The 21,818-nt window shown below is 42.8% G+C and overlaps 1 protein-coding gene across 10 annotated transcripts in view; it reads left to right on the top strand.

Annotated features, from left to right (window-relative positions):
• Positions 1-21,818, top strand: part of AUH (AU RNA binding methylglutaconyl-CoA hydratase) — a 358,634-nt gene that overhangs the window by 10,498 nt on the left and 326,318 nt on the right. The gene's annotated exons all lie outside the window — the stretch shown is intronic.

Genomic DNA, 21,818 nt, shown 5'->3' with positions numbered 1-21,818 from the left:
ATGATGAATTTTCCCCCCCGGTTGTACTGTATTACCAACAGCTAAAGACTAAGTCGTCCTGCATTTTTCGTGTTTGTAATTATTTCTACGCCCTGAGATTGAATGAATCTTTTCCAATTAGTAAAACTAGTAAAAGCTGCAGACGATTAAGGCAAATGCTGATAACATGCAGTATCATCGCCGTTTACCAACAAGCAGATGAACGTAGAAGTTGGCTGAAGCATAAACATTTTTTTTTTCCAGTAAAAATAGAAATGAGATAATCCCCTGCAGATACTTAAGCATATGAGGGAATGACCTACGGTGCTTCATTCATTCAGCAAGTACCAAACCCGTCGAGTACCCCCAGCACGATGCTGGGAACACAACACTACTTAAGACGACGAGTTTCGGGAGGTGGCTTTGTTGTGGCCAGTGCTCATCAGTTTCGTTCTTAAGAGTCCTCAGGCGTTCGGGCTTCGGCCTCTGTGGCTTCCACCTTAAAGTACTGCAGAACTTTGTGGTATTGAGGAAACATTCTGTGTAAATGAGTTCTGTTGTGGCTTTCGGTGGAACGCGGGACACCTGACAACGTTAGTTTGACTGCACTTGGGTAGTGGCGGGGGTGGGAGGGGGATCGTTTTCCCGAGCTGCCTGGGTGAGGGCCTTCTAGCCATCTTCACCCCGTCACCGCAGGGAGCGCTGTCTGCTGCCAGGGAGGGGAGGGCGGGGGAAGCTGGCCCCCCCCCCCCCCCCCCCCCCCCGCGGTGGCCGCTGCGCCAGAGCTGCTTGTTTTCATGAGGGCTTCGCGTACAATCAACCAAATGTGGAGGACTCGCCCTGAGACAGTTAGGACCCTCGTTATCTGTGAGTCTAGGACCAGGTGAATATGTGTCCAGGTGACTGAGGCTCACACGTGGCGATGGCCGTCCCCGCACTTAGGACCTCTGAGGGCTGCTGGGGCCTCGTTGGGAAGAGGGACGCAGAGCGGTCTGGGGGCCTCCGAGGAAGGTGCAGTGGTAGGAACGTTTGAGCGGTGACAGTGACACTGTGAAGGCAGGAGGGAAGTGGTGTTACCGTCTCCTGGTAATGGGCCTGGCCACTGTAACACTGACTGCTGGTAGATTTCTTTGTATTTTACCTGTTCCTTTGCTGCCCATTTGTTTTGCTTCACGTCATTAATATTCTTTGGAAAAGGCTTAACGTTTAGTACAGTTTGCAGCTCTTTTTTTATAGGTCGACTTTTTGGGGACATACAAAATCATATACCAAATGCTTCTTACCAGATTAACAAGTTAGCCTTGAATACTGTTTTTTTGAGGGTTAATCAGATTTATTTTCTTTGCTGTATGTGCTTTGTAACTTTTGCATGATCAGGATAATCTATATATTTTAACTCATGAGATTTGTCACTCTGTTTTTTTAAGTTTATTTTGAGAGAGCAAGCGAGTGTGCAGGGAAGGGGCAGAGGGAGAGGGATGGAGAGAGAGACTCTCACGCAGGCTCTGGGCTGTCCGTGCAGAGCCTGATGCGGGGCTCTGTCTCATGAACCATGAGATCATGACCTGAGCTGGAATCGAGTTGGACGCTTAACCAACTGAGACACCCAGTCGCCCCTGTTACTGTATTGTGTTAAAAAAACACAAAAAACCCAAAAACCAATGTTTGAATTGTAGGAGAAATTGGGGCAAGTCATTTATTTTAGTAACTCAGTGTATATAGTGGAGCCATTCGTTCAGATTTCTCTGAAAGGCTTTTTTCCCTACGTATATTTGAGAGATAGGTCTGTCATTATTAATATGTTATTATGTCATTATGGTAATGATATGTCATTATTAATATGGACGATAATTATAAGTCCAGATAAGTAAAATGTTTTTGCATAGTTAAAATGAATGCTTACATTTATCCTGGTTTTATCACCAATATAAAAGTCTGAATTTAGTCAGGCCTCATTTATTATTGTTGAAGAATACAGACTTTCAAAAATGAGAGGTTTAATTTCTGTTCTGGAGTAGTAACATTCTAAAACAAAATGCTTGAAAACAGTGTCCTCGTTTACTGATTATTCTCTTGGCCCCCCCCCCCCCCGCCTTGCCACCCAGTCCCTCCGTCTCCCTCCCCTTTTTCCCCCTTGGAGGTTTCTGTTCTCTTCTCCATCCATCTGTATCCCAGGGGCATGTGTTTGTTTCCCAAAACCTAAGGCTTATGAAGTGGTCTTGCCTCCCATTTCTTGAGGACAGGAAGTCCTTTTTTTTCTTCTTTGAAGGTCATCGTTGTGCTCGGGCAATTGGGCCAGAAGGGGGACTCAGCGTGTACTTGCTGAGATTAACCCACCTTCTCCCCGTGAGTCAGGGGCCGCTGGATGGTGTGCGGCTTCTCTGAGTTGTCTTCCACCGCCCCCTGTGCCCTGATCGTGTCTCTGGCCCCTGACTTCTGCTCATTCTTTTTACGTCCTTTTCCTAATACGCCAGAAAGCAGATGAGTAAGCACCATGAAAGCAATCCCTAGGTGCTCTGGAGGTTGGATGGAGTGATTTCTGACTTCCCCTTTAAATAGACTGTTTTAAACTCAATAACCGTATTTCGCTTACATTCCAATTTTTAAAATAAAGTTTTATTTAAAAAAAAATAGGCGGTAAGTCAAAATGCATACAAAATGTGTGAAATGTATACAAAGAGAGAAATCCCACCCTTACCCCCTGCTCATTCTTCTCCTAATAAAAATATGAATTTTTATTAGATTCTTTTCAATCCTTCCAGTATTTCACTGTACAGATGCAGGCAGATACGCACACTGATACAAGGAGGCACTGTTTAAAGTGACCTGGGGACTGTGGTAGCCCGTGGGAAGCGCGTGTTGAGAGAGGGAGCGGCGTGTGTAGGATGTCAGGCCGTTAGACTGGAGCTGTGCACGCGGCTCTGGTGAGATGGTGGCCTAGGAGCCCTGTGTTCTTGTCGCCACCGCCACGCTGTCTGTAAAATAATGATCTTACAGTAGCGAGTCGTATCAAGCAAACAAATATATTATAAAGTAAGTAATTTTGGAAAAACAAATCACCAGGTATGTTAGTATGTTTTGGTTTTGGCTCCTGAAATTGTGCCATTAACTGAGTTTCTGAATTATTGTTACAACAATAACAGTACTGTTACTGGAAAATTTTTAGAATAAGAGGACTTTACAGAACAAGTCAGATGCCTTCATTGTACAGAATCCCTGTGAGGTTAAGGGCCTGGTTGAAGGTGGTGGCTCAGCTGGAACTACTCCTGACCCCTAGGGCAGGTGGTGGTTGGTGTTTTGACCATACCAGTGACTTCTAATCCTTTGGAGCATGAGGTCTCTCTTTTAAATTCTGAACATTTAGCGTACACAGGCATCATAGTGGTGCTACGTTGGTTGAGAAGTTCTGTGATGTCAGAATGCCACTCTCGGTTTAGCAGTGTTTTTAAGTGAATCTTCAGTTATTCACAATGACATCTAGATAGAGGAAAAAGTGTAATTATCTTGGCTGTGCATGCTGTTTCCGGTACATACGTGTTTTCAGATACCATGCCATATCCTCAGCACGACTCCAGCTTGGGAATCACTGAAGCATACGCTTCCTTGTGGGTTAGACACCCCGCTTCTGGGTTCACAGCTCGCCCGTTCTTCTCTTAGAATACTGAGACCTGTCATCTTGATAGTCCAAGTTCACATGAAGCCCGGGCTGTGTAGATTAGATCAGAGATCGGCCAAACTGTGTGCTGTCTTCCCTGCACAGTCTACATATTATTTGTTCATTTAAAATGAAAAAAAAATATTTTTTAATGTTTTTATTTTATTTTTGAGAGAGAGAGAGCGAGCGTGGGAGGGGCGGAGAGAGAGGGAGACACAGAATTGGAAGCAGGCTCCAGGCTCTGAGCTGTCAGCGCAAAGCCCGACGCGGGGCTCCAACCTGTGAACCACGAGATCATGACCTGAGCCGAAGTTAGACGCCTAACTGACCTAGCCACTCAGGCACCCCGTTCATTTAAAATGTTTATCTTACACACATACGTTTCTTACACACATACACGCACAAAGGAAAGCGGAAATACTTCTGCTTCACAATTTTAATATATTGCCTCTAATGAAATTGTGAAAAAGTTCTTTGGGTACGGAAGTTGATGTGAATATGTAACCCTCGCCATTTATCTTTGTTCTGGTGTTCTAACACTAGGTACTAAAGGACATGTGTATTGGTTTTACCATCAAATTTTTGAAATGAGATTTTATGAGAAATTACTGAGAATAAGGATTTAAGGATTCTTTTTTCCTTTGAAATTACTAAAATAGATTATAACAATTCTTGGTAATTGATCTTGTATGTAGAACTCTAAATTGAGTGTTTCGCTGAATTATACATACTAGTGTGGGTTTTTTTTTTTAAAGTAAAGGTAGTTTTGCTTCTGCTTTTGAATTCTACTAAATTATGATTTGACTACAAACTTCTCACTAAAACTGTCAACATGCTTTATTGAATGTTGTGCGTATTGTTCAAGCGGAGACAGTTGTCATGTGGGGCCTCTGACCAGTGAAGTTCTCTGTTTGATCCTGTTTCAGAATATCAGGCTAAGTTGTATTTATGTGCTTAAATGTCAGTCCCCTAGGAAGTTTGATAAATAAAGTAAAAGGGTAGATGCCCACAGATTCCTAATAGTGTAGCATAGGGTTCTGTTGTTATCTAGCAGTTTTTTTGAATTAAAATAATCTATTTTATTGAGATACGGAATTACTTGCAATAAAGCGCCAATTCTAGGGGCCCCTGGCTGGCTCAGTCAGTGGAGCGTGTGACTCTTGATCTTGGGATTGTGAGTTTGAGCCCCACTTTGGACGTCGAGATTACTTACATAAAATAAAAACTTCAAAAAAAAAAAAAGTTCTGATTCTAAGTATATAGTTGCCGAGTGTTGGCAGATATTTAGACCATGGTCATAGTATGGTCTCTTGAGGATGTTCATCACTTAAAAATCTTCCTCGTGCCCGTTTGTTGTTAGTGTCTTCCCCAACTCTTACCCCTTCGACCCCTCTTTCCCTTGCTCTTCTGATAGTTTTGTCTCTTCTCAAATGTCTTCTGGGGCACCCGGCTTGGCTCAGTAGGAAGAGCATGTGACTCTTGACCTCAGGGTCATGAGTTCAGCCTCATGCTGGGTGTAGACATTTAAGTTTTAATGAAACTTAAAAAAAAAACCCCAAACAGTGTCTCCTAAATGGAGTCCTACTCTAGGTGATGGTTGCTTTTGGTTTCCTCACTTAGCATAATGCTTTGAGGTTCACTGTGTGATGTGTTGCAGTAGTCTTGTTTCAGTGCGGCGTGTTCATTGTATGTGCTGAGTGATCCGTTGTATGCATAGCCCACGGTTTATCTACTTGTGGGTTTTTCCAGTAGTTTGACTTTTGTAAGTACTGCTTCTGTGAACATTCACATACAAGTCTTTTTATGGGAACAGTTTTTATTTCTCTTGGATAAATACTTGGGAGTAGAATTATTGGGTTTTCATACCTGTGTTTCACTTTGTGAGAAACTGCCAACTGTCTCCTAGTTCATACCTGTGTTTCATTTTGTAAGAAACTGCCAACTGTCTCCTAGAGTGACTGCCACTTTGCATTCCCACCAGTAATGTATGAGACTTCTGGGTGCTCCACGTCCCCGCCAGCGCTTGATGCTGTCCGTTTTAAGTTTAATTTTAGGCATCGTAATGGGCATGTGGTTATATGTCACTGTGGTTTTAGTTTGACTTTGTGTAATGGCTAATGGTTGTGAGCATCTTTTCCGGTGCTTTTTTGTCACATGTATTTTGTTTTTTTTTTTTAATTTTTTTTAATTTTTTTTTTTTTTCAACGTTTATTTATTTTTGGGACAGAGAGAGACAGAGCATGAACGGGGGAGGGGCAGAGAGAGAGGGAGACACAGAATCGGAAACAGGCTCCAGGCTCTGAGCCATCAGCCCAGAGCCCGACGCGGGGCTCGAGCTCACGGACCGCGAGATCGTGACCTGGCTGAAGTCAGACGCTTAACCGACTGCGCCACCCAGGCGCCCCTATTTGTTTTTGTTTTTGGTGAAGTGTTCAGCTAGATCTTTTCCCCTTGTTTTTATCAGAATGTCTTGTTACTGAGTTGTAGACTTCTTTACATATTCCTGCTACAAGGCCTTTATCCCATGTATGTTTTGCAAGTATTTTCTGCTACTCTATAACTTGCCTTTTTCTTAACAGTTTGTTATGAAGAACGAAAGTTTTTATTTGAAGTTTTATTTATCCATTTGTATTTTATGGAGCTTGTACTTATTTTGTGAGCTAAGAAATATTTTCTTCCTCCACAGCACAAAGACTTTCTCAAACTATGTTGTCTTCTAGAAGTTTTTTTAGTTGTTATATTTTACATTTAGACCTTTGATGCATTGAGTTAATTTTCGTTTATGTTGCAAGATGTAGATTTAGGTATTGTGGTATAATAAAATATGCATTTGGTCTTTGCCCCAGATTGCTGGCACAGAACTCCTAAAACCCAGGGAATTTCCTGAGTGGGAAGAGTGCCTTTCGTATACTAAAGAGTTGATTCAAGTCTGGGGTTCCAGGGGTCCTAGATAGCTTTAGGGTATGGGCTGGTTGCCAAGAAGATCAATCATGGGATTAGAGGGTTAGAACTTTCAGTCCTACTCCCCCCAGTCTCTGGAGAGGGGAGAGGAACTGGAGATTGAGTTCAATCACCAAAGGCCAATGATTGAATCAATTGTGCCTATGTAATAAAAACTCTATAATACCCCATAAACAATGGGGAGTTTCCAGGTTGGTGAACACATCGATGTTTTGGCAAGGTGGTGTGCCCAGAGAGGGCATGGAAGCTCCATGTTTCCCCTTCCTTGTACCCTGCTCTGTATATCTCTTCTGTTGGGCTCTTCCTGAGGTGTATCCTTTTCAATAAACTGGTAAATGTAAGTAAAGGGTTTTCCTGAGTTCTGTGGATGATCCTAGTGAATTAGTGAACCTGAGGAGGAGTTTTTGGAGACCCTTGAATTCATAGCTTGTCAGTTAAAATTTTGGGTGCTTCCTGGGACTAGTGTCTGGCATGTGATGTGAAAGCAGTCTCGTGGGACTGAGCCCTTAACCTATAGGGTCTGTACTAATGTCGAGTTAGCATCAAGATTGAATTAAATTGTTGGACACTCAGTTGGTATAGCTAATTGGAGAATTGGTGTGGAGACCCTCCCCTCACCCCCTAATTTGGTGTTGAGAATATGTCCCCTTTTGGGCCTGCCACCCTCCTAACACATGTGTTCAATAGTATGAAAGCTCCCTGAACCCCATTGTTTATGGGTTTCTATGGAGGTTCCATTACATAGCCATGATTGATTAAAACCTTGGCCTTTGGTGACTGAACTCAATCTCTGGCCCCTTCCCTTCCCCACAGGTTGAGGGGTGGGGCTGAGAATCCCAACCCTCTAACTATGGCTTGGTCTTTCTGGTGACCAGCCTCCATTGGGAAGCCATTCAGAGGCCTTCCAACAGTCACCTCATTAGCATAAACTCAGGTGTGGTCGAGAGGGGCTCATTATGAATAAAAATAAAAACACTTCTATCACTCAGGATATTTCAAGGATTTTTAGAGCTCTGTGCCAGGATCCTGTGAAAAAGACCAAATATATTTTGTATTATACCACAGGGTTAAAAAAAAAAAAAAAAACACACACAACTTTTTTGCATGTGCATATCCAATTCTTCTAGCACCATTTATTGAAAAGGTTAACTTTTCCTCCATTGAATTAACTTAGGACCTTCCTAAAAAATCAATTGACCATATACATGTGATTTATACCCAAGGCTGTCTATGCTGTTCAGTGTCAGTTACTGGGTACATGTCTTGGACATATTTGTTAAATTTATTCCCAAGTATTTCATGTTTTTTGGTGCTACAGTAAGTGGCATTTTTTATTTAGACTTCTGGTTTTTTATTATTAGCATGTGGAAATGCGGTTGATTTTCATATATTAACTATGTATCCTGCAACTTTATTAACCTCGCTTTTTAGTTCTACGAATCATTTTTTTTTGTAGATTCCTTGGGATTTTTCTATGTAGATAGTCATCTGTAGCCAGTTTTACTTCTTCCTTTTCAGTATGTTGGCCTTTTTTTTTTTTTTTTTTTTTAATTACATCAGTTGAGACCTTCATTACAGTGCTGAATAAAGGTGATGAGAATGTCCGTCCTGGCCTTGTCTCAGCTGGGGAGGGAAGGCATTCAGTCTTTCACCAATAAGTATAATGTTTGCTGTAGTATTTTCATAAATTTGCTTTTAATTGGGTTGAAAACAGTTCTATTCCAAGTTTGTTGAGGTTTTTTTATTTTTATCATGAATAAGTGTTGAATTTTGTCAAATCTCTTTCTTTTGCATCTATTAAGATGATACCTTTTTTCCCCAGTGTTTTAAAATGGTTACTTATCGATTGATTTTCAGCTATTAAACAACCTTGTATTCCTGGAATGAACCCTTCTTGGTCATGATGTGTTCCTGTTTTTATATATTGCTGGATTTGGTATGCTACAATTCGGTTCAAGAATTTTACAACTGTGTTTAGGAGAGAAATTGATGAGGGGTAGTTTTCTTGTAGTGTCTGTGTCTGTTTTTGGTGTGAGGGTATTGCTGGTCTCATCAAATGAATTGGGAAGTGTTCCAATTTCATTTCTTCTGTTTTGCTGGAAGAGGTTGAATAGAATTGGTATTATTTCTTATTTAGTTATTTGGTAAAATCCGAGTCATCTGGTCCAATTTTCTCTGTGAGAAGATTTTTAACTGTGAATTTAATCACTTTAGTGGTCATACGGCTGTTCAAGTTGTCAGTTTCTTCTTAAGTTTGGGTAGTTTGTGTCGTAAAGAAATTATCTGTTTTTATCTAAGTGTTCAAATTTATTGGCATAAATTTCATGATATTCCTTTATTATCTTTTTAATATCGACTGAACTTACAGTGATATCTTTCACTTTTGATATTGATAATTTGTGTCTTTTTTTTAAACTCTGATAAAACATTTATTATTTTGATCTTTTCAAAGAACTGGCTTTGAGTTTTTTTTTTTCTTTCCTCTATTTGCTTTGGTATTAATTTATTCCGTATTTTCTAGCTTCTTAAGGTGGAAGCTTAGTTCATTGATTTTTAAACCCTTTTTCTTTCCTAATATAAGCTCTTAATGTTATAATTAATTTTAAGTTTTTCATTTGAGCATGCCAGAGATGCCATTAAAAAGGACTCAAGAGTACCCACGGCCTTTCTGAAGAAGAAATTTTTGGCTGTTGCTAATTCATTTCTAACCCTATTTCCATTAAAAAAAAAAATCCCAAGTAATATTTTAGGCTCTATAGATAGTATTTCTTTTGAAGAAATAGGAAGTATGTATTAGTAGTAATCTGCTGATACATCCCTGAGTCCACCCCTGTCCCACTGTAGCACGTTAGCATGTCCCCCCACAACACAGCCCAGTCCTGTTTTAAGTAATCCTCAGGAATAAAGTGTGTGGTGGGCTGGATAACGGCCCCCCAAAGTTGTCCATGCCTTAACCCCTGGAACCTCTAAATACGTCTGACCTTAAGTGGCGGTAGGGGCAGATCACCCTGGGTTATTTGGTGTGCCCAGTGTAAGGATAGAGTCTGTGTAAGAGGGAGGCGGGAGGGGTGGAATCTAGGAGAAGAGAGGATGATGGGAAGGCTGTAGAGGTGCAGGGAAGGGGCCGCAAGCCCAGGAGTGTGGACAGCCTCCGGCTTACACTTCCGACCCAGACCTGGAGGATGATGCCACCGAGCTGGCAGTTATTTGTAGGGAACTGAGACCAAGTCTATACGGTCTTGCCGCTCTGGCCACTCCCCTCTGCTGCTGCCCCATCTGCCACCTTCTTTCTCCCTCTGCCCCGCCCCCCCTTGGCCTGTGCTACACAGAACTCCTCCTGTCAGACCCTCTGTTCCCTTAGCTTGGAAAGACCTCTGCACAAATGTCATCTCCTTAGGGAGCTGTTCCCTTGTCATTTTGGCCCAAGCAGCCCTCCCTGCTCCCCCCACCCTCCGCCACAGTTTCCTATTTTAGCTTCTTCTTGGCGCTTTTCGGTTCCAGAACGTATTTTTTTTACTTGTGATTTTGTGATCGGGCCGCTTCTGCAGACCCTCTGATTCCCTGGAATTAGGGCAGGGACCCATTATCAGAACAGTGCCTGGACCGTCGAAGGTACTGAACTTTATGGGACCAAGAACTGAAAGATTGTGGTTGTTGAGAAGGTAAAACTGGCAGAGTGTCACGGTTAAGTAAAGTGAGCTTGTATTTTGATACAGTCCATGTGTAGGTGGCTTGTGGGGAAGAATAGTGACTTGTTCAAGTTCTGTTATTAAGCTGACCTTTCTAAATTGCAGGCATGTCTCAGAGGAGCAGAGCCTCTTTTGGGGAGAGGGGAGAACGGGCCCTGCAGAGGAGGCTGGCCCGGGCCGTTGTCTTTAGGCCCCTCGCCAGCCCTGCCCAGTGAGGTCCCGCTGCCTTGGCGAGGACGAGGGCACCGGAGGGCTGGGGGGTAATCGAACTTGTAACCGTGGCTGAGGCTCCGTGCGGCTGCAGCAGCTGGAAGGCAGAGCTTAAACTTAGAAACAGATGGAGTGTTCAGGAGTCTGCTTCTGGCTACTGCCGTTTAGCACCCCAGCTTGGTTTCTTGAGGGGTTGGTTCCCTTGGGAGCCAGACTTGGTCTAGACTAGGGTTCAGCAAAGTTTTCGGTAAAGGGCCAGATATTTTAGGCTTTCTGGGCCTCTCATAGTCTTTGTCATAGGTATGTATATACGTATGTGTATATATATATATACATATACACACACACACGCACACACACACACGCGCGCACACACACACACACACACACACACACACAAATATATGACAGTTTTTTAACATTTATTTTTATAAAGCTTTAGAAAAAAAGAATGACCAATTTTAGCTCGAGGGCCATAGAAACACTGGGTGCAGACCGGCCTGCAGTCTATAGTGAGCTTCCCCCGCCCTGGTCCAGACTCCATTTCTTTCTCCCCTTTGCTGGTCCAAGTCTGTTCCCCGGGCCCTGGGCCCTCACCTACGGCTAGAGAAGCCAGGCTGAGGTCCACTGAGCTCCATGGGAAGATGCTACATGCCTGGCCTATGGAGGCCGTGTCTCTAAACATACAGTGAAAGTGCCCTTTTCTCTTGTGTGGTTGATGAACGATCCTGCAGAAGGCTCTACAATGCGTACTTCTCGTACCAATGTCATGTGCAGCGATGCAGTCGTTTGGGTGAGCGCTGGGTTCCCCAGCTACGACCAGTCAGGGTCTTGACGGGGTCTTGACGTTCAGGTTCCTGGAAACCCCTTGATTAGAGTTTCCATTTGAGTAGCTTGGGATGTTCAGGGCAAAATAAGGTTTGAGAGATGGCGGTGGCCAGTATTTTCACATTCTCTAAAATAAAAGTAAAGGCAACATGATAAATACACTAAATACCGATATAAAGTATTCATTAAAACGTCTGTAATAGTATCATGTGCTTTCACTTGTTATCTCTTCCTGACTATAAACTTCTGGTGACTTTCTGCTCTTGAATTATGAAATATCTGAGATTGGTGAATGTTTGCAGCAGGTGGGCCCGCCCCTCCTTGGTGTTTTTCTTAAACTCTTGTTTTGTTGCAGCAGATGACCGCTCTCCCGGAGGATCTGCCTGACCCTTTCAAGGTCTCTTTGAAAAGCTTCTGATGTCTTTACTGGGGGACCGGGGTGTTCTGTGCAGTTGCCAGTTCCTTCTGTTGGGACACGGACAGTTCTTTCCTTGATAATTGCCTGTGCATGGGCATTTCAGCTTAAAGCTCGAGGGAACCTGTGCAGATTATTGGGGCGCTTTCTCTGAGTGACTCTTTCCTGTCTGGTTTCCTCTTCTGTAAATATCAGCCACCCAGTCTGCCTGAACTCCCATCTGCTTCTATCAGCCAGATCAGTCTGCTTGCTCTGTCCAGGTCCCCCTGCCTTGCACCCCATCCTGTAAAGTGTCCTTACAAAGCTGGAGCAGTCACTGGCCTCCCCTTCACTGTGTCACTGCTTACTGATCGGCATCTGAAAGAAGTTTCATGTATTTGAAGGGCTAGTCCAGCATCACTCACTCCAGCATAGTCAAAGCTGGCAGTTTTCGGTTCCCTTTGGTGGGGATGGTGTTTAAGAACCAAGAGCTGGGTGCTCACCTGTGCTCGTTGTCCCTTGGGCTCTTTGATTCAAGGCCCTTGCGCCAGATAGAGCTAAGATCCGTGGGTAGAAAAGTACCGTTACGTTACACACACGTACACTCGTACCATTGTTTGTGCTTCTGTATCCGAAGCCGCAAGTGCATGCTGATAACTCCATTTCCTGTTCGTCACCATCGGCTTCACGCTCATCTCTACACTTACATTATCTGAAATGTGTTTACTCATTTGCTCAAGTGTGTAATAGCAGAAAATAGTTTCACAGTGGCTAGATCGATACCACTGTGATAAACACACTTTCTAACTAGAGTTTAAGATTTAGAGTGTTTATATCTTCAGACTGAGGGTGTAGAGTAAAAACACTATTGAAAGTTATTTGTGTTACTTCTTGTTCAGTGTAATTAATGCTTTATTCATAGGGAATAAAGTTAGGTTTCCTCTTGTTTCTTTTACTTGGAATATGTGAAATATCAGCGTGATTTCAGAAGTCAGAGCTGTGCACAGAAGTGTCACTGGCCGCTTCCTCCCTCCAGCGCCTTCCACCACATTCCCACTCTCGAGGGCGTTCATGAATCTCCTTAGTTCCTAGTTTATGCGTCACGTGTTTCTTTTGCAAAATTAAGGATGTGCCTGTGTTGCTACTTCCATTCTCTTTTAGGCAAGTAGCATTCTATACATGGTCTTTGCACTTCTTCAGTTAGCAGTATATCTCCTGCTTCTCATTCTCTTTGGCAAACAGCTCTTCCTCTGCCTGCCCTTGGGGACTCCTTGCTTCCTAAGGTTCTGCCCGTGGCCAGTGGTTTCCACTTTTCTGCCAACACAGGACCCACATAAAGCCAAACGCAGCCCCCAAAGTCGCATCCCCTATGACAACACAGCAGTTCTGAAGAGTGTGGGCTTTAACGTAGCAGTCAGGTGGCCCAGGGCAGGGGTTCTCTGGGGTTCCCCGGGAGCAGGTGCAGAACCTGGGGCTATATTCCGAACGGAGGACAACAGGAACTGCTGATTGATTGGGTGTGAATAGAGGGACAAGAGAGATCAGAGATGCCTCCTAGGTTTTTGCCTCAGCTATTAGGAGAAGAGAGGTTCCCTGGATTGAGACGGAAAGGCCTGGGGGAGGGGGATCAAGACTCCAAGGGGGATCAAGAAATCAAGACTTCTGTTTTAGACCCATGAATCTTGAGATGCCAGTTAGGAATCCAAGTGAAAGCCTCCATTGGATGGTTGCATACAGAACACTGATGGCCCAGGAAGAGGTCAGGCTGAGGAGAAAAGTCTTGAGCCTTCGGCACAGAGGTGGCTTAAATAGCACTAAGAAGGGATAACACTATACTATCCAAGGAGAAATATTAAAGAGACAAGAAGGGGACGCTACAGAAAACTTCTAAAAGTAATACAGACGAACAGATTTTCAAGAAATTATTCCATAATAGTTCATAGGAGTGTGATGATAGTTGGAAGTATATGAGGGGTTGATGAGCCCTTCTGAAGATGGAGATCTTACCACGGTGGGCGTGGAGCGTGGGAGCTGACCGCGATTCTGCAGGGGAGACAACAGTGGCATCACCTTAGGGGAGAAGCCTTCCAGTAAGCCAGAGAGCCTGGGACGCCGGGTAGAAGGGAAGTTTTGGGTTTGGGCACGGTAAACGGGCCTGTCGCTCTGAGGAAAAATGAAGGCCGGAAGGAAGGAACTGAACATGAGCCTAAACTCACGACACGGAAAACGCATAGTAAGTAGTGAGGATAATAAAGCCCAAAGCTGGCTCTTTGAAAATTCAAATGGTCAGACTTCCGGCAAGATTACAGCAAGGGTGAGAGAACAAAGAGACAATACTCAGATTGAAAAAAGAGGCCCCAGGTATATATAAATTCCACAGACATTAAACTGGTAAGATAATGTTAAGAGTAACTGATGCCAACAAATTTGAAAATTTTAGGTGAAATAGATAAATTATCGCAAATAAAACTTAACCAAAATTGACTTAAGAAGTAGAAAACTTGACTGATCCCAGAACAATGAAAACACCTGGCCAGGTGACCGCAGGAAGACGTTCTACCTAGAAATTTATGGAACAGAGCATTCCAATCTCATGTACATTCTTTGAGGAAATAGAAAAACCCAGACCCTTGCCTAGGTCCCTTTGTGCCTCCAGGCTGACCTTGGCACGAGCACCACCCGGGAGCCGTGCAGGAAAGGAGAAGACGACTCCTGTCAGAGGGAGCCTCCCGGGGTCCCTGGGGGCCTCCGCTCTGTCTGGTGCCGCGTGGAGGTGAGGACACAGGTGGAGCTGCCTGCACATCCGTGGGCATGTTGAGCCCACGTTTGGTTGAATGGGGGGAACGAGAGCCCTTTTGGAGTGGGGGTGGGGAAGACCGCGGCGTCTGGATGGACACAGGCGCGTGCCCGCTAGAGCAATTGGGAGATGTCGGCTTCCACCACTGCACGACCACGCCGTGCAGATGGTGAGGCGTTGCGTCTCTTGGCGTGGAGGGCAAGGCAACGTCAAGCTGCCGTTTCTTCTCCGTTAGATGGGCAGAACGTACCGGGGGGGGGGCGGTGGAGGGGGGGGGGGGTAAGGTGCCAGGCACAGGTGATGGAGTAGAACGACGCACTGCCGCCGGCAGGGTGCGCAGGTGGGAAGATGGTCTTCTCCATCCCTGTGGTCCAGCCACTGCGCCGTCGGGACGGCGACTCCACACGGTGAGCCACCATACCGCGGCGGGGGCATTTCTGGGCACTCAGGAGGCACAGCTAGTTTTCCACGGATCTGGTTGGTATGTGCTCTTCCGTGAAACTTTTCAGGCTGCTCTGTGTGTCGCAGTCACTCTCTACCGTCGTTCTTTCCTGCTTGCCCTTGCGTTGCACAAGTCAGTGCTGATCTTACTCCGCTGCCTCGCGCCAGACGGGGAGAAAGCTTCCAAATTGCCAAAAAGGGGATTTTTAAAAATATGAGGGCCGCCTGGGCGGCTCGGTCCGTTAAGGGTCCGACTCTGGACGTGGGCTTGGGTCATGATCTCACAGTTGTGAGCGTCAGGCTCTGTGCTGGGCTCTCCCTCGCCCCCTCCCCTCTCGTAAACAAACAAACAAAAACACGTTTAAAAAGCCAGATTGTTCTAAAAAATAACTCAGTCCATGTACATATTTTGTTGCAAAGAGATGTGACAGCAACCAGTAGAAGTGTTTCACGCATCCACACTAATTACATCGGAAAAAATAATTACAGGAAAGTGGGGCAGACACCAGTTCCTAAAGAAACTGTAAGTAAGAAATTTCTCACTGTAAAGCAAGGGTTTGTTTGCGTGTTTTAGACCCGGATGGTTTCTGCGAATCCAATCCCTGTGGGGTGTAGATTCCACTGGACACACTGACGGTGATCGAGGTTCTCCTCTGGGATGGATGCCGGTGCTTAGAAGCGCACTGGTGTCTTTGCAGCTGCTTAAACTCACGTGATGAAATGTTTACATGTCTCTTTTTGGCTGTATTGGGAACCAAACAGGTTGAAGACCATTGGCTTACTTAAAGCCTTAGCACTCGAGAGGGATGGTGCCACTCGTTGGGGAGCATGTTGGAGTTTTGAGAGAGACTGAGGGGCTTTACTGTCCTTTGGTTATTGAGGCCCAAGGAAGCTAAACATCCTAAAATGCAAAACAAAGAATATTAGTGTTTCTCATAACTTCTGTAAAGGCTCGCAGGATGAGTCCGCTGTAGATATAAACAAGTAGGAATTTATTTATTAAAAAAAAAATTTTTTTTTTTTTTTTGCATTTATTTTTTGAGAGACACAGAGAGACGCAGCACAAGTGGGGGCGGGGCCGAGAGAGGAGGAGACCTAGAATCCGAAGCGGGCTCCAGGCTCCGAGCTGTCAGCACAGAGCCCAACACGGGGCTCGAACCCACGAGCCGTGAGATCATGACCTGAGCCGGAGTCGGACGCCCAGCCGACTGAGCCACCCAGGCGCCCCTAAACAAGTAGAAATTTAATGTGTAGTAATCTTAAAGCATATTTATAGGACAGAAGTTATATAAAACAATAAGCAAAAAATTTATGTAAAATTTATATAAAACAATTAGGAGAGGACATTTTAGGGGGCAGTATTTAAGTAAATAGATACTTTCTCAAAATTGTTTAATAATAAACTCCATGCATTGTCTACTCGGTGTATTACCTATCTATATATTTAGATGAAAGGAGTTTGCAATAGAACGGAAACTGCAGTAGCACTATAATATGATTAAAAATATGTAACTTATTGGGATGAGCACTGGATGTTGTATGGAAATCAATTTGACAACAAATTATATGTAAAAAAATAAAAAATAAAACAAGGAATGGGAACAGAAAAAAATAAAAAAATAAAGATAAATTAAAAAAAATATGTAACTTAGAACCAAATACTGCATTTTCAGTAACATGAAAAGCAGATCTTCTTGATTTATTGTACTTTCTCAGTAACACCAGTACTATCACACTGTTTAATACCGTAGCTTGGTCCACACCCTCGTTAGGTCGACACTTTCCTGTTCTTTTTTTCACCCAAGACGTTTACCACTTCCTTTGGTGGTTATTTCTTTATTTTTTTACTGTCTCTTTGTCTCCTCTGCTTAAAAGACCTAGTGTAAGAGGCGAGGGTAGGAGACAGAAAGGGCAACAGCCCTTTTGAAGGGTTTGGCTTTGACAAAGAGGAGAGAAATTGGTGGTGGCTGGAGCGGGTAGAACATATGGAGTTGGGAATTTGTTTTAAACACACTTTTTAACTGAATTATAATATATGAAGAAAACTGTACAAGTCTTAAGTGTAATACAGATATGTGAAACGCACTGGGCTGGGCAGTCACCACCCGACATAAGAAATGGACGTCACCTTTACCACCCTGCCACAGTCCATGAACCGTCCTTCCCCCGAGCATACTGGGGATCATTCTGGTTTTTATCACCAAATACTAGTTTTGCTTACTGTCAAACTTTATGTGACTGGAACTACCCGGCGTGTACTCTTTAGAGGTTGACTTGCGCCCACCGTGTTGGTGGGATTTGGTTTACGCTGTTCATCTGGGAGTGGGTAGTACAGTCCTGTTCCTTGTGGGAACGTCTCACAGTTTGCGTGTCTGCTGTCGATGGGCTTTCGGAGTGTCGCCAGGGTTGAGCTGTCCCGAAGCGTGCTTCCGTGAACACGCCGTGTTGTACGCAGCCTGCATCTCGGTGGGCGTACACCTCTGCGGGGGGGATTTTTAAAGTGATTTTTACGAGTTTCTACTCCCAGCAGCATTAAGTCAGAGTGTCACTGCTCTCTACCTTCCCTACCACTTTAGCTGTGGATTGCTTGTAAAGCTGTCTGTGTTTTTAATTTGCGTTTTCTAGATAATTAATCCGGTTGTGTTTCTTGTCATCTCTTCATTAGCCAGTTGGACGTCCTCTTTTGTGAAGTATTTGCATCTTTGGCCTGCTTTTTGTTCTTGGGTTATCTTTCTCTTTCTGACATTTATTCAGTGCTTTCTATGTGGAGGACTTGTGTTTCATTCTTTCACGTGCATATTCATTTTCTTAATGATGTCTTTTGATGAACAGAAGTTGTTTTTTTTTAATGTTTTATTCATTTTTGAGAGAGAGAGAGAGATGGAGAGGGTGAGAGACGAGCGTGACAGGGTGAGGGGCGGAGAGAGAGGGAGACACAGAATCTGAAGCAGCTCCAGGCTCCGAGCCGTCAGCACAGAGCCCGACGCGGGGCTCGAACTCAAGGACTGCAAGAGCATGACCTGAGCCGAAGTCGGATGCTTAACCGACTGAGCCACCCAAGCACCCTGAGAAGTTTTTAATTTTAATGAAGTCCAGTTTTTTCCTGAGTCTACGGGGAAGTCTTTTAAAACTTGTGTGTATACCAAAGTGTTGAAGATATTTTTATTTTTTAAATTAATTTATTTATTATTAAAAATATTTTTTAAGTTTATTTAATTTGAAAGAGAGAGGGAGCTGGGGAGGGGCAGAGAGAGGGAGAGAAAGAATCCAAGCAGGCTCCACGCTGCCAGCACGGAGCCTTATGTGGGGCTTGAACTCATGAACTGTGAGATCATGACCTGAGCCAAAATGCAGAGTCACATGCTTAACCGACTGAGCCATGCGGACTCCCTGAAGGTATTTTTAGTTTTCATTTAGAAGTCTGATCGTTTTACTTTTCACATTTAGGCTGTATAATTTACCATGAATTGATTCCTTTGTGTGTGTGTGTGGTGTGAAGGGTCAGGAATCTTTTTTTCTCGCATGAACATTCAGTGGCTGCAGCCCCATGTATCAGAAAGTCCATCTGGTCCCTGAAATGTCTGTCACAAATCAACTGGGTCTTTTTGGGACTTGCTGTTTGTTGCATTGGTCTTTATCTTTGAGGCAGTATCAGATTTTCTTAATTACAGTAGCTTCATAATAGCATCTTTCTGTTGTAGTGTAAATCCTCCAACTTTTTCTTCTTCAGAAGTATCTTTACTTATTGGCCCTTTGCATTTTCACCTTGTCATTTTCCAGATATGTGGGGATTTTGATTGGAACTTCAGTGACTCTGTTAATTTGGAGAGAATTTACATATTTTAGTACGAAGTTTTCTAATACATGAGCATGATATGTTCCTCCACTTATTTAGTTGTTAATTTATCTCAGAAGATTTTTCTAGTTTTTTTGTGTGAAGATCTTCTACATCTTTTATTAGATGTGTTCCTTGGCTCCTTGATTTTTGAATGTTATTATAAATGGTGTTTTTTAAAATTTCACAAATTTCTTTCGTGAGTTTATAAAGACAGTTGATTTTTATATGTTGAACTTGTATTCAGCAACCTTACTAAATTCTTTTGTTTCCATGATTTCTAAATTCTTTTGGCTATTCTTCACGTTTGGTTAAGCCATGTGCTGATAACAACAGTTTCATTTTTTCCCTTTGATCTATAATTAAAAATTTTTCTTATTATACTGACTCGTACATCTGCGACTGTCTTTAGAAGTGATAAAGGACATCCTTGATTCACTCTTGATCTCTGGGAGGAAGCTTACAGTAATTGGCCTTTAAAGGTGATGTTAGTTACAGATGTTTTATAATTACCCTTCAGATTAAAAAAGATTTTCTTTTTTTTCCTAGTTTGCTATGAACTTTTATTTAAGAATGACTGTTGACTAGATATGACAGCAAAAGCACGTGTGATGAAAAAGTTGAGAAATTGAACTTCATTAAAATTAAAACTTCAAAAAACATCGAGAAAGTAAAAAGATAAGCCATGGATGGGGAGAAAATATTTGGAAATCATATTTCTTTCTTTTAAATGTTTATTTATTTTGAGAGAGACAGTTGTGAGGAGAGGGGCACAAGGAGAGAGAGAATCCCAAGCAGGCTCCATGCATGGAGCCCAGTGCAGGACTCGAACCCACAAACTGTGATTATGGCCTGAGCTAAAATCAGGAGTCAGACGTTTAACTGACTGAGCCGCCCAGGTGTCCCTATAAATCATATTTCTGAGAAAGGACTCATATCCAAGATACTACTCTTACAACTCAATAAGAAGGAAACAAATTATCCAGTACAAAAAAAAAAAAAAAAAATGAGCAAAAGATTTGAAATGACATTTCACCAAGGACCTGTATGAATGGCTAACAAGCACATGAAAAGATACTTAACCTCATCAGTCATTAGGGAAATGCAGATTTACAACCGTAATTGATAACCATTTCACACCCACTAAAATGCTGTAATAAAAAAAGAGCAGACTGGTGTTGGTGACCGTGTAAGGGCTACAGGGACCCCTGCGTATTGCTGATGGAAGGTGAAGGGGTGCAGCCACTGTGGAGAAACAGTGACAGCTGTTTTTTTTTAAGTTAAATAGAAATTTACAATATGACCCAGCAATTCCACTCCTTCGTGTCTACCCAAGACAAATAAGAACGTTTGTATCCACGAAAACTTGTACGCGAACGCTCTTGGTAGTATTTTTTCATAACAGCCAAAGGTGGAAAGACCCCAGTGTCCACCAGCCGATGACCAGAGAAACAAAGGTTTTCTCTGTCCCTACAAGGGGATACTATTCGGTAATGAAAAGAAAAAAAATACTAATTCATAGTGAAAAACACTATGCTTGCTATGTTGAAGACCATGTGTTGTACCAGTTTATTCACGTGAAATGTCCAGAGAAGGCAAAGTTTTAGGAAAATAGTGGAAGGCAAAGTTTTAGGGGGTGGAGGTGGGAACGGGGAGTGCCTGCAGGTGAGTGTGAGGGGTCTTTTTATGATAATGGAAACGTTCTAAAATTAGATGGCTGTACAGCTCTGTAACTTTAATAAAAATTATTGAATTGTGTACTTAACATGACTGAATTTTACTTCATGTCAGTTCTACCTCAAGAGGTTAAAAGAATGAGTGTGAATTTTAACTACTTTTTTCTGCACCTGCTGAAAGTTTGTATGATTTTCACTTTTATGCTATTAATTAAAAAAATAAAATAAAATAAAACACTTAGCATTAAACCAGTCTTCAGTATTGGACTGAATATAACTGGGTCTTGATATATTGTATTTTATTTATATTACTACTAGGTATGATTTACTTATATTTTGTTTAGGAATTTTTGAGGCTATGAGAAAGATTAGCCTGTCATGTTTTTTTCTTATAATGTTCTTATCGAGTGTTTGTTTTGCAAGTCTCCATGTAAATGTAGGATTGATGTTAAATTTTTTTATTTAGGTTTTCACTTTCTTAAAGTAATCTCTACACCCAGTGTGGGGCTCGAACTCACAACCCTGAGATCAAGAGTCACACACAGCACTGAATGAGCCAGACAGGTGCCCCTAGTTGTTTTCATTATGTTTGGGAGAATATACTGTTGGAGCCACAGGGGCGTGTGGTTTTCTTGTAGGAAAGTTTTGAATAAACATATTCATTTTCTTTAATATGTGTTTGTGTTTTCAGATTTTCTCTGTCAGTTTTAATAAATTGTGTTTTTCTCGAAATGTGTCTATTTCATGTACCTTTTTGAATGTATTGGGCCAAGGTTGTTACTAATACTCTTATTGTTTTAATGTCTGTAAAAGCCTTAGTAGTATTCTCCTTTTCATTCTTGCTGTTGGGGTTTGTGCCTTCTTGGATTTTTCCATGATCAGTCTTTTTTTTATTTTATTTATTTTATTTTTTAAGCTTTTTGATGTTACTTATTTTTGAGAGAGAGCGAGAGAGAGAGAGAGAGAGAGAGCGCGCGCATGCAAGGGAAAGGGCAGAGAGAGAAGGAGACACAGAATCTGAAGCAGGCTCCAGGCTCGGAGCTGTCACCTCAGAGCGTGACATGGGGCTCGAACTCATGAACCATGAGATCATGACCTGAGCTGAAGTCGGATGCTTAACCGACTGCGCCACCCAGGCACCCCCAGTGATCAGTCTTACTAAAAGGATTATCATTTGTTTTAGCTTTTTTTTTTCCCCCCAAATGAGCAATTTCTTTGATATTTCTCTCCTGCATGTTTGTTTTCTGTTTCTCAAAACAATTTTGCTCCAGGGTTGCCTGGGTGGCTAGATCGGTTAAGCATCTGAGTCTTGATCTCCGCTCAGATCGTGATTTCATGGCTCACGGGATCGAG

Source organism: Puma concolor, chromosome D4 (assembly GCF_028749965.1).
Source record: "Puma concolor isolate L17-30 chromosome D4, mPumCon1.1.hap2, whole genome shotgun sequence".
NCBI lineage: Eukaryota > Metazoa > Chordata > Mammalia > Carnivora > Felidae > Puma > Puma concolor.
Note: the sequence above shows the minus strand (reverse complement) of the source record. Positions and strands in the feature narration are given on the sequence as shown.